At 38.1% G+C, this 12,753-nt stretch overlaps 1 protein-coding gene and 1 pseudogene across 1 annotated transcript in view; both read left to right on the forward strand.

Moving 5' to 3' along the window:
- Positions 1-12,753, forward strand: part of dock1 (dedicator of cytokinesis 1) — a 557,290-nt gene that overhangs the window by 38,763 nt on the left and 505,774 nt on the right. The window lies entirely within an intron of this gene.
- LOC134298124 (U2 spliceosomal RNA) lies at positions 5,935-6,074 on the forward strand (annotated as a pseudogene).

A 12,753-nucleotide genomic window follows, 5' to 3' on the forward strand; every position in this document is an offset into this window, starting at 1 on the left:
AGGGCTCCAAGGATTTTGTGTGCATCTCGGGCAGTTCTGGAGCTCTCACATTTGTTAGGGAACAGGGCCTGCATGAAAGTGGAAAATTTTTTTAAAAAATTAACTCGAGAGAATACCTCTAGGAATTTCATAGGTCCTCCAGCATGATCTTATGGTCAACTTCTCCAGCGTGATCCTATGGTCAACTTCAGTCAATATGGAGGGCCAACTGTACTCCAGATTATATCATTCAGTGTAGATGCAGCCTTTGGTTACTAACTGCCAACAGCTGATAACAATCTACAATATCCCAACTCTGCTGGTACACTCTTTGCATTGTTTTTTCAAAATTCTCTGCCATTATGGTATATATCCGCAACCTTCAACTGAGACTGTACTGAGTTCAACTGATGAAGTGGGCTGCCAGCTGCAGACATTTACGCTGTAGATTACTTGTTAGTTCTTGAGGTTATTTTTCATATCAGGAGAGACTTGAGAAACTGCAAGTCACTTCTGGTGTGAGAGATTTGGCCGTCTGCAAGGACGTTGCCCAGGGGACGCCCAGATGTTTTGATGTTTTAACATCCTTGTGGGGAGCTTCTTTCATGTCCCCGCATGGAGCTGGAGCTGATAGCGAGAGTTCATCCGCACTCTTCCCGGGTTGGATTTGAACCGGCAACCTTCAGGTCAGTTCTTGTGGTACAAGATGGTTCTTCCCCCAGAACTTTTGGAGGTTATGTGAAACATTTAAAGGAACAGCTTGCAAGATAGAAGATTTTTCTTTGTTTTGTAATTGCTGTCATTGATATTTACATATATACAATTTCTGAACCTGTGGATTACGTTTAGCTGTTGTGGGGAAAAGTATCTGGATATCTTATTATCTCCAGATCGATCTAAGACATATACCAAGATTATACATTGTGGGGACTTTATTTTATCTGTTTTATATATGCTGCCGGTTGGTTCCCCTAGGCCAGTGGTTCCTAACCTTTGTTCCGCCATACATTTTGGATTTTATCTCCTAGAATTCCTGACTGTAAGTCTAGCTAACTAGGGCTTCTAGGAATTGAAGTCAAAATGCCTGGAGGAACGAAGTTTGAGAGGCATTGCCTTAAGCAATTCATGGTCTACCGTGGATAAAGACAGAGGTCCCTGCCCCCTGTTTATTTTCTCTATGCCACATATCTTATTGTGGTTGCAAATGGTTAGGAGGAAGACTATTTGCAGGAAGGAGGGAAGAATTTGGCTCTTTTTAAAAGAACTTTAAGCTATGAAATCTTTTGCTGAAAGGGGAGAAGAGAGAATGACATAAAAATGGAAAACTATTCCTCCAGTGGTCTTTGAAACAGGAAATGTGTCCAAACACTGGGCCAGATGGATGTAGCTGATGTTGTTCAGTGCATAGGACCTAAAATAGACAGATGGTGAGAAATACAGAAGACATGCATGCAGTAGATAGACAAGCTCTTAGAAAAGTCTGTTCTACATTTGAAACGAAGGGGTCAGTATGGATCTATCAGGTGATATCTCTTCCCCTCTACTTCTGACTCAAAATTTGAAACCTTAATAAAGTATAGCTGTTACTCTTTATAACATAATGTATGTTTGGGAAATAGCCATCCTTGCCTTTCTTTTATTATATGTTGACAATAACAGGCGACCTTCTCACTACCATTCTCACCACCATTTCTTAAAGCAGCCTTCTCCCCACTATTCCTAAACTAGGTTGTCTTTCCTTTCCCAGCAAGTGCTGGTGCAGGCGCATATGTGGAAATACTGCTTAATACTATGAATTTTTATATGGCATTGGAAAGATATCTTAATATGGATAGTTTCATAACATAGGTGAATTGATGAGTCTGCTCTTGTGGACTGCACTGGAGTTCTCTAAATAGACAACTACAGTACAGTCCACAAAAGCAGACCACCAACCCCCCGTATGTTATCCAACTTTGCTACTTGACTTATGGAGAGAGTGGTGTTGTGGTTATTAAAATGTTAACAGGTTTGTGTCTCTGTATAATTTTTGGAAATAAGTAGCTAACAGTTCATCACTGATTGTCTTTGTAAAGCACAAACAGTTGCACTCTATGGCTTCTTATATGCCAGCCAAATAAGAAGGCTTATTTGGTGATTATGAATGTATTTGAGACATATTTTGTAAGCAATTTCCACAACCATTACCTTAGAGCTGGTTAAGACTTTTATGTGAAAATGTCCCTAAATATTTTAAATTCATACACGGTGTTGGGAAGATATAACTCATATAGGTTGCTTTATAACATAGTTCGCTACTACTTCCAGAATAGTACTGATTATCTTCCATCTTCATAAACTGCTGTTCACATAGTCATATAAAGTAATTAGCACTTGGATAATTAATATTCATAATATCTTTGACACATGCATAGGCTATTTTTTGAAGCTAATTGTTTCAATTAAAATCTGAAATCTGATTTACATTTTTTAAAAATTATATTTTTAAAAGTCAGTGATTTTTATTAACTCTTCATTCAGATATGCTTTGAGAACTGGTTCTTAAGCCTTAAAACTGAAGATAATTCTGCAACCAGTTAAAATAATAATGTGGAAGAACTCCACAAAAATGGTCCCATGCTTTGTTGGGGTCCCTGGAATGCTTTATGAATATTGTTGATGTTTTGCATTATGTGGAAATACCATATATATGCATGCATAAATCTAGAAATTTTAGTCAAAAAATAAATCCCATACTTACCCATAGGTCAATGTTCCATAATTGTATCTTAACTCTTATTAAACAAGGAATAATTCCTTTCTTTGAGTAGAGAGGTGAAAAGTGAGAACATTGTCCATTCTAGGAGAAACCAGAAGTGCACCAAAAATTAATCACTTCTTGCCTTCATAAATCAAAAAGAGTTTCACTCTATAGTCTCTTATTTGCCAACTATTGAGTAAGGATATATTTGATTGATTTTTTTTTACTAATTCCCAAAAATTTGATTTTGGAGAGTAACATGGCCTGAAGATTTTTTTTAATTCATTGTTTATAACACTACCTTTTAAGTATCTATATGTGAAGAAGTGTATAATTGTATTTTGTTTATAGATGATATGTGTATTTGATTTTGTTTAAACAGCCAGGTTTGGCTAAATTAAAATGGTGAGTATTTAAGTTGACATTATGTATGGGGGAAGGTAGCCATCTTAGAATGCTAGAGCAGGTTACCATAGCAACAGGGGCGGAGCCAACCGCCGCCTGGAAAGAAAAAGGGGGAATATTTTAAAACCCAAGAGCAGTTGGTGATTCTCTAGTCACAGAGAAGGATCTGATTCTTGTGTGGAGAATCAGGCTGGCTTAAATAGAGAGATTTGAGTCAGATTTAGGATAGACCAGACTAGGCAAGTTAGGTGATTTGTCTAGGGTCAGTTATAAAATCGGTGGATTAGGGAACATTAATCCCAAGGGATCCAGGAGGATCAGGGTTTAGTGTAATCCAGGGAAAGAAGTATTTTTGAAAGTTTAACCACCTCATAACCGTTTGTAACCATTAAGCGAAGTGCCTTTACCAAGTTATCTGAAACCATCAAGCTCTGTACCTGCAATAAACTTGTTTTGATTTTATTCTAATCAAACCTCTGTCATACTCTCATATTAAATTAAGTAACATCAACACCTGAAGCGGAGCAAATAGAGAAAGCTTATAAGAACCAGTACCATCTGACGTCCCCATTGGTGGCAGCGAAGAAGATAGTCAACTAAATAATCAATTAACATCATCTCTCATAAAAGATCTGTATTAAGTGGTGGTATCTGTGTGTGTGTGTGGGATCAAAAAGGGTTCCATCTCTGACACACATTCCTGTCAGACACCTCACCTCTGTACATATTGGTGGCAAGGCTGAGGGGATTCAAAGGGGATTCCATCCTCTGCCACCTCAGCTCCTCACATTAATTGGTGGCAGCGGTGGGATTCAAAGGGGATTCCATCCTCTGCCACCTCAGCTCCTCACATTAATTGGTGGCAGCGGTGGGATTCAAAAAGGGGATTCCATCCTCTGCCACATCAAGTCTCCACACTATACATTTCAGATGATTAGTCTTTTGACTCTTTGTTTTTCTGATAGCAATTCCGCTTTCTGTCCCTGTCTACAGTGGCAACAAGAGTCTCCGTTTTCCCTTACACATCATTGTATACATGATTGGATGAAGATTGATACAAATGTTTTAAAAATGTTTGGTATCATTCATCCAAAAAATGGCTCTGTGAATTCATTACTGTTTTGATTTGAAAGATTTGGAATTGTGGTCATCACATCTATGAGGCGAGCCTCCGGTGGCCTAGGGGATAAAAGCCTTGTGACTTGAAGGTTGGGTTGCTGACCTGAAAGCTGCCAGGTTCGAATCCCACCCGGTGAGAGTGTGGATGAGCTCCCTCTATCAGCTCCAGCTCCATGCGGGGACATGAGAGAAGCCTTCCACAAGGATGGTAAAACATCAAAACATCCGGGCATCCCCTGGGCAACGTCCTTGCAGACGGCCAATTCTCTCACTCCAGAAGCAACTCAGGTTGCTCCTGTCAGGAAAAAACAAACAAAAACAAACATCTATGAGTCTAGGTAATGAGTACATAATTTCCAAGGATCAAAGTCAATACCTTCCATCAACTGCTTGGTTATAGTTCCAGTTGCAAGAAGGAATGTGCTGTGTTCAGTCTCCTTTATTGTTATATTTCATGGGTTGGCAGAGTACAGTCCATGGACCCTTTTGTATTCACTAAACGTTTTAAACAGAGGGCTGGTTCACAATCTCTCAGACTGTTGCGGGGTGGGGAGTGGACTACAGTTTTTTTAAAAAACATGAACAAAGTCCTATGCACACTGCACATATCTTCTTTGTAGTGCAAAATGAGGAAAAACATACAGTATTTAAAAGGAAGAATAATTTTAACCAACATAAACTTACCAGTATTTCAATGGCAAGTGTGGGCCTCCTTTTGGCTGGTGAGATAGTCAAGTTAATTAGGATTGTTGTTGTGTGCCTTCAGGTCGTTTCAGACTTAAGGTGACCCTTAGCCTACAGTTTAGGGCAGGGGCTGGGAAAATGACTTTGGAGGGTTGTATCCAGTCCACGGGCCTTAGTCTGGGGACCCCTGCGCTAAAGCCTGCACTGTAAAAGGTGCCCGCATCTCACCCCCCCCCCCCCATTACTTCCATAGTAAAGGTAAAGGTTTCCCCTGACGTTAAGTCCAGTCATGTCTGACTCTGGGGGTTGGTGTTCATCTCCATTTCTAAGCCGAAGAGCCAGCGTTGTTTGTAGACACCTCCAAGGTCATGTGGCCGGCATGACTGTATGGAGCACCGTTACTTCCATAAATCCCAGTATTTCTTAGTACTCCCTCATCAAGGCAAGAAGATAGGAAATTACATCATATCTATTTTCAGAGGGACTACGGAAGAAAATTAACGTCTTTAGGGTTGTTCTGTTATGTGTGTACAATGGGTGTCTGAGAGGTGAAATTTGCTACCCGTCTTTACCCAACAGTCCCCTCATTGTAATTTTTTCATAAAGCAGCTTTGTCTTCATTACCCTTTCCATTCCATGCCTACAATCAATCCAAGCAATCCAAGTGGATGAGGATCACTTTCTAAAAATGTCTGTAGGGCTGCTGTGCTATGAATGTCAGGAGTAAAGTCATTATGACTTTCTTCCCAACCTCTGTTGGAGTCCTGCATTTGTAATTGCAGTGCTCTGGTACCCAGGTCTCACTTCGTTTCCTTGTGCTGTGATGGGAACCTTACCTGTTTGTTGTCTTTACAGGGATTTTATATTCCATCAGTTTAATGTATCATTTGGGGAATATCACAGCAGTTAAAATCAGCAACATCACAACCCATGCCGTGACAATATAAAATAAAATTTAAACAAAAACACAGGGATAGCAAATAAAACACAATAATTAGATAGAAAACATTGCTTCTTGGACTTTTGGCTAAGATCAAGTCTAGTATCTGTTCTTATCAGTTACGGTAGATAGAAAACATTGTCTGATGTATTCCATCAACAGAGCACTGGGATATAAGACATGCCTTTCTAGTTTCTGGCAGCTTTTAATACAATGTAGAAAATTACAAACAAAGACATTAGTGGAACAATTGGCATATGCAAATCTCAGGGCTCTCTTGTGTTCTCAGTTCCCTCATTCCCTGAACATTAAGTAGAGTTCCTTTTGAAGCTTAAGATCTGTTTATGTCTCTGGCATGCAATATCTTTAAGGTTCAGTTATGGGCCAAGTTTTATTGAAACCACACAAAAATTCACTGAAAAAAGAAATGTGATTCTTGTCCTTCGTTGTCCTACTTCACCCTAGTTATAAGTTAACTTTTAAAAATATATTTATATTATTTTTTTAAAAGGTAGTGCGGTTAATGATCCTGTATCCAAATTCCTTTTAAAAAAACATGTGTGAAATTGGCACTTCGACAATATTCTCTGTCTCTTTTTCTTCCCCAGTTGCAACTTTCCTTTGTAAGTATTGAACTAGATTTCCCATAGTCATCAGATGGATAAGGATGATGGCTGTATATGCACCAGGAGGTCATCATTTTGAGAAGAGCTCCTCCCCTGTACTTTCTTCTTTTGCAAAAGATCCTACATTTAAAAGGAGAACAGGGATGTGATGGAAAGTTGAGGGGTGAAATGAAAGAAAAGACGTATAAATCTGTAGGATAAATCTTTTTCTACAGTCAGACTAAATGTACCTTCCAATATTTCTTACTGAAGGGACAACAGTGACTATTGTTTCACTCCTCGTAATGTTCTGAAGAAAAGCTTTTGTAAAAATTCCACAGGAAATGCCTTTTCAGTTGTTTCTAGTCTCCAGTCTTTAGAGCTGACTAGCTAGGTTTCCTGAAGTCCGTGGTGCTTCACTTCAAGGAATCAATCTTTAGGGGTATGCACTTACTTTAGCAGCTGGGTACATGTTGAAAAATATACAAGTTTGGGAAACATTTTTAAAACTTTATTTGTTCTGTACCTCAATGTACTGGTCTGTCTACAAATCCCAATTTTTCAGTTAAAGTGGAGATGGAAGGATGTTCTATGTGATTACATTTCACTCCAACTTGTTGCCTTTCATTTTCAAACCAAGCTTTTGCTGAGATGAATACAGCCTGACCCTCTGTATCCACGGGCAGTGCACGGATTCAACTAACTATGGCTTAGAAATATTTGGAAAAAACCCTTGATTTCATTATGTGCTGAGCATTACACTGATGTGTAGACATACTCCATTTTAACTTCTTGCCATTTCACAACTCCTTGGGTTCTCTCCTACACTTGTTTCAGTTGTTTGCCATTTTATACAACAGATGCCATTTTATTATTCTATTGTATATAATGCAACTTGAGCATTCATGGATTTTTGTATCCATGGGAGATCTGAACCAAACACCAGGAGATATCAAAGGTCTACTTTTTAAGTGAACTGAATGGACAGAGAGGGGACTTTAGAAGATTATTTAACATCCTATTCTGATCTTTCTACACAAGAAACTTAACAGTCCTTTTGGTCTGATAATTCAGGATATATGATAGCAATTTTTTTTTTAGGATTTGGGCTGTAAGTTTTAATTCAGATAGTAAAGCTGGGTTAACTCAGATCTCATTTACGTTGGTTTACATAGTGCAGCTATAGTTTAAGAGAGGGCTAACAAATCTCTTAAGGATATGTCGTGACAGCCAAACAAACAATTGCAATGGGTTGTGTGAGTTTTTCGGGCTGTATAGTTATACAGCCTGAAAAACTCAGAGCAACTCATTGATTCCGGCCATGAAAGCCTTCAACAATACATTAAATGATTGCATTTTTTACAACAAATTTTGGAAGTGAAAACAAGATAATGTGGCTTGAAGGCGATTATAATTTTCAGAATAAGCGGCCATTTATCTACAAAGACTGGAAGAGGGGCAGGTCATATTGTTTTCTTTGAGTGACATTCTTTGAATGGTAGAGGGCATTATCATGGATAAATGATCTGAGATGTTATAATATTCAGATAAAGCTTAGCTGTCAACCTCTCATTAATTTAATTCATTTTTACTATGATTTAGTTTTCAATTAAAAATGAGAAAACATATTTCACACTGCCAGACCATTACTCAACACATTTGCTTTGTTGAAAACACCACATGAAGTGTCATGTTTTGTATTTCCCAGCCAGTATACCTTTTTATTTGTGTCACCAGATTCTAAACCTGGGAAGAAGTATGCTTTACTTACAGATTTACCAATAGACTTTTAAAATGCAGTAGTAATTAAAAATCATGATACCATGGTTGTTGAGACATTTACTTAAATCTAAAACTCAATTAAATTGAAATGAGGAAAATTTAGGGCCATTTAGTTTAAATGATGGAAGCTATTGACATCAGTGGTAGAAATCCTAAATGCGTATTGTGAGCATGTCCTACAATCCACTGGAGCCTTGATATTAAGATAATCTAACACTATTCAAATCTGAGTACTTTAGTTCCACTAGGTTTTGAATTACGCTACCTGCATTCCCTAAATACATAGTTATATTTGAATAGTTGTCTTTCCACAAATCTTTAAACTGCTCTGATTCTCAGGTTTGTAAGACAGGTTGAACTTCATTATCATTGCTACTTGGCTGCTTACAGCTCACAGATGTCTCCAGTTATTTTGCCTTACCTTGTTCAGTATGAGGCCTAAATCATTCTTAGTGGGCTCAGATTCTGTGTAATGTTTCCAGGGGAGATGGCCAGAGCTCAGTTGAAGAAGCTTTCTTTGAAAGCCAGTACAAACACTGAGTATTTTTCCTCTCTCAATTTGGAGAGAGTATTTGCCCTGCCTGGATCTTTATTGAAATTGGACTGAGTGGGGTGAAAGAAGAATAAGGGGTTGCTATCGTACCAGATGGGCCCCACTATTAGGTTGGGTGAGACAGCTGTCAACAGATTTTGTGTACCACAAAAGGACAGCAAATTATTTATTAGATTGGTTGTTATTGTATAGATTGAGCATCCCTTATCCAAAATGCTTGGGACCAGAAGTGTTTTTGAAAGCCTGTTTTTGCATGTACAGTACATCCATAATGAGATATAGTGGAGATGATACCTAAGTCTAAACATGAAATTCACTGATGTTTCATATAAGCTTTCTGTCCATAGTCTTAAGGCACACTTATTCAAGGCTGTTAATAATTTTGTGCATTAAATCACAAAATTGGTACACTGAACCAACAGAAAAAAAGGTGTCACTGTCTCAACCACTCATGTGGACAATTTTGGATTTTGGAGTACTTTATATTTTGTAATTTCGGGTAAGAGTTACTCATCTTGTATTTAGCTGTCAGTCTTATAGGATTTTTTTGTCATAGATATTAAGATAATTTGACTGAGTTACATGAAAAGTGTATAACCTGCTGTGTTCAGGCAGGGGAATGTTTTTTGTGTGCCTTGCTACCACAGGCATGCCAGGCATAGGGTCTGTGTGTGTCCAAATATGTTGTGTTGATCAGCTGAAAATGAGCAGTGTAACTCTCAGATCAAATAGGTTTTTTCCATGCCTGTCGATTAGTAGCTTCTAGTATGAAAAGAGCCACACTGACTAGTCCATCTGGTGCAACTACATTGTTCAACTAAGATGCCTTGAGGAAGTTTTCAAAGCAAAACATGCAATAAATAGTTCTATTATGCCTTCCAACTGCATTGTTTGAAGATGATATCCTTCTCCTCTATCTATATCGTATCTTTTCTCCAATAATGGGACACAAGGTGTTTTGCAAGTTATTTAAACCAGTACATATTGAAAAGATGTTATATTGAAACAGCTAAACATAAATGATTTAAAATTCATTAAAAAGCAACACTATAAAATTAAAAATAGCTCAATGCAGTCAAAAATAGTATCATGGAAAAAGGAATGGTGACTCCTTTCTCCTGGGCTGGGTTTGTATGGGATTTGAACATAGGACCTCTCCCCAGCACCGTAACCATAATAGTATTAGAATGGGTTTCATATTGCCTTGGAGAGCTTTGGCTGCCCACCTGCCATAAGTGCCAGAGGTGATGTCAGGATTAATCACTTCACTATCCCATCAAGTTTTTTGCTTGACTGTTGGAGGTTTCGGAAGGGGAAATCGATTCCTTCTTTTGATGAAAATGGATCCCTTGTATATATGTTATCCTTGTATATAAATCGGGTTTTCTTTTCCCCACCACAGAACAATTTGGTGGACTTTGGGAAAGACAATTGTGATGGGAAAATCTATGAACAGAGATAAATCTTATATTTTTTTGCTCCCGAATAACCTCTAGCTAACTCACCAGACATCTGTTCAGTGGGCAATACTGTGATTGGTATGGGGTTCTTGTTAAAACGGTGTTTTACTGATGAATAGACTCATTGTGACTTGGGAAATGCAACCTTAGCTGAATATGTGTGCCATATGGGATCTTGATAGAAATTAGGAAGATTGCATCTTTTCTGTCACCAGCACAGAGATGAAGAATCTGTGTGCATGAGTGAGGACAAAAGGATGCAGGTGTAGAAAGGCTGTGGGTGTATTTGAAGTGGGATGGGTGTGTGTGTGTGTGTGTGAGAGAGAGAGAGAGAGAGAGAGAGAGAGAGAGAGAGAAAGTGAAATGGAAGGGGAGGAGCCCCACGTTCACCTACACCCATCCATGGGGCTCTCAGAGGCAAAATAGATTCCCAGTTCAAACACAAATAGAAAGCAGGGTTGAAGACATTCATTTCCCAATATGAATGCATAGCTCAGTGGGTACGGTCATGTGCTCTTACCCCCAACTTATGCAGAGGTTATTTGGTAGATATTTGGAAAAATCCGTACATTCTACATTACATTTTAAACGTCTTTATCAAACAGGTAGTCTAGTTCCAACATTTTCTCTTCAGGCACTCATTTCTTGAGTTTTATTTGTCGTATAAAACTAGAGGCAGTTGAAGATTAGAAGAAAGGGGAGGACCCTTATGTTAAACTGTGATTTAACATTCATCATTACAACAAATGAACAGGTTGCTATGTGCACTGAAAAGTAAGTGCTTTTTTTTAAGGACACCGTGCTTGTGTTATCAACAGTGTAACGTCTGTTTTGCCATCGCCTCTGGCTGCTTTAATAGCCTTGCCTTCAGATGGAAGACTGCTGGCTGCGAGATGAAGAATGAATTTAGTGGCTTTTAGCAAATTAGGTGTCTGAAGGATGTCATGCAACTGCAGGTGCAGGATGCATGATATCCAGGTTCCATGGTAGCTTTATTTTTACTGCTTTGAAAATTAAAACAGCCCAATGAATAAGCTGCCAATTTCTTCTGGAAGTATCTACTCTTCAAAAATATTAAATTCTCTCCATGGATATGGAGATCTGGGGCAGAGAAATACATTCTCATATCTGACAGTTTTAAAGATAGTGAACATCCGTGTATGTAACAGAGGCAAGTTTAAGGTGGAAAAACAACTATATAAACAACCATTAAAATAATTGTAAATAGATAATAACTTTAAATAAATAGTAACTATAAAAAGGTTGAGAAATTACTTTTACAAGAAGGATGCTTCAGGACATCATTTGAGGTTTGTCCTGAATAGCAAATTCTTATCAAATTACCTTGTGTTAGGATGTTTATGTTAATGTAATTGCCATCTCTAGTAATTCTACATTTAATTCATTTTTGCCTTCATGTCTACATCCTATCCAAATCTTGGGTACTACCGGTATGTATGTGTGTGTTGTCTGTTGAGTGGCCCTATACTAGTCTAGTGATCCCACTAGAATTCATTACCAACAGCTAAATCTTTCCCAAATTAGTTATTTGCAGCAAAAGTATTGGGAGTGAGGTTTAAGAACATAATTTTGTCTCCAGAAAATTATAAAGCTTTAGATTGCCAAGTCTCCCTAGAATTTAGGGAGGTTCTCTATTTGGTGGGCAGAAAGCTTGCCCGTTATAGGACTGTTATCTCCTATTTTAAATTTGGGATGCTTTTATTTTTATATAGACTGAACAAGATGTCACAAAGCCATCTATTTTGAGGTCTGGTCCCTCCATAAAGACACAAATGTGTGGATTATGTAATTTATGACTGAATTATATGTCAATTTTATATGAAAATATATTGCTGGGTTAGCTAAAATCAGTCTTTTATTTTGTCTTTTCATAGAAGACCAACTTGTTAACAGGCAATTCTTGATTATCTGCCCTGCATGTCATGAACTTCAACTGTCCTTTATAGCTATTTTGAAAACTTGGCAAGACTACAGAACCTTCAAGAGAATGTTCAGTTGCTCCTCATCAAATTATTGCAAGCTTGTAACATTTTTAAAGAGACACAATTGGTTTTAATAACATTGCTCTTTTTGTAGAGTTTTCCTCAGATTACATTACTTTCTTTAGGAGATTGAGAAAAAGAAACAACAACAACAACAACAACAACAACAACAACAACAACAACAACAATAATAATAATTTTATTTTTATACCCCGCCCCATCTCCCCGAGGGGACTCGGGGCGGCTTACATGGGGCCAGGCCCATGGGGCCAGGAACTACACTTCCAAGGATTCCTGTAGGGCAGGTTGAACAGCATAAAATTGCTGTACTTGCATTGTGTAGCTCTGTGATTATTTTTTGTTCAGGAGAATATGCCATACTTGGCTTCTGTTGGCAGACTTTTGTGCTCAGTACATTTTAGCGCATGCAAGGGAATGTTCATCTGCCCCTCACCAGATTATTGGATACATGTACTACTGTAT

The sequence above is a fragment of the Anolis carolinensis genome, chromosome 3, assembly GCF_035594765.1.
Source record: "Anolis carolinensis isolate JA03-04 chromosome 3, rAnoCar3.1.pri, whole genome shotgun sequence".
Lineage (NCBI taxonomy): Eukaryota > Metazoa > Chordata > Lepidosauria > Squamata > Dactyloidae > Anolis > Anolis carolinensis.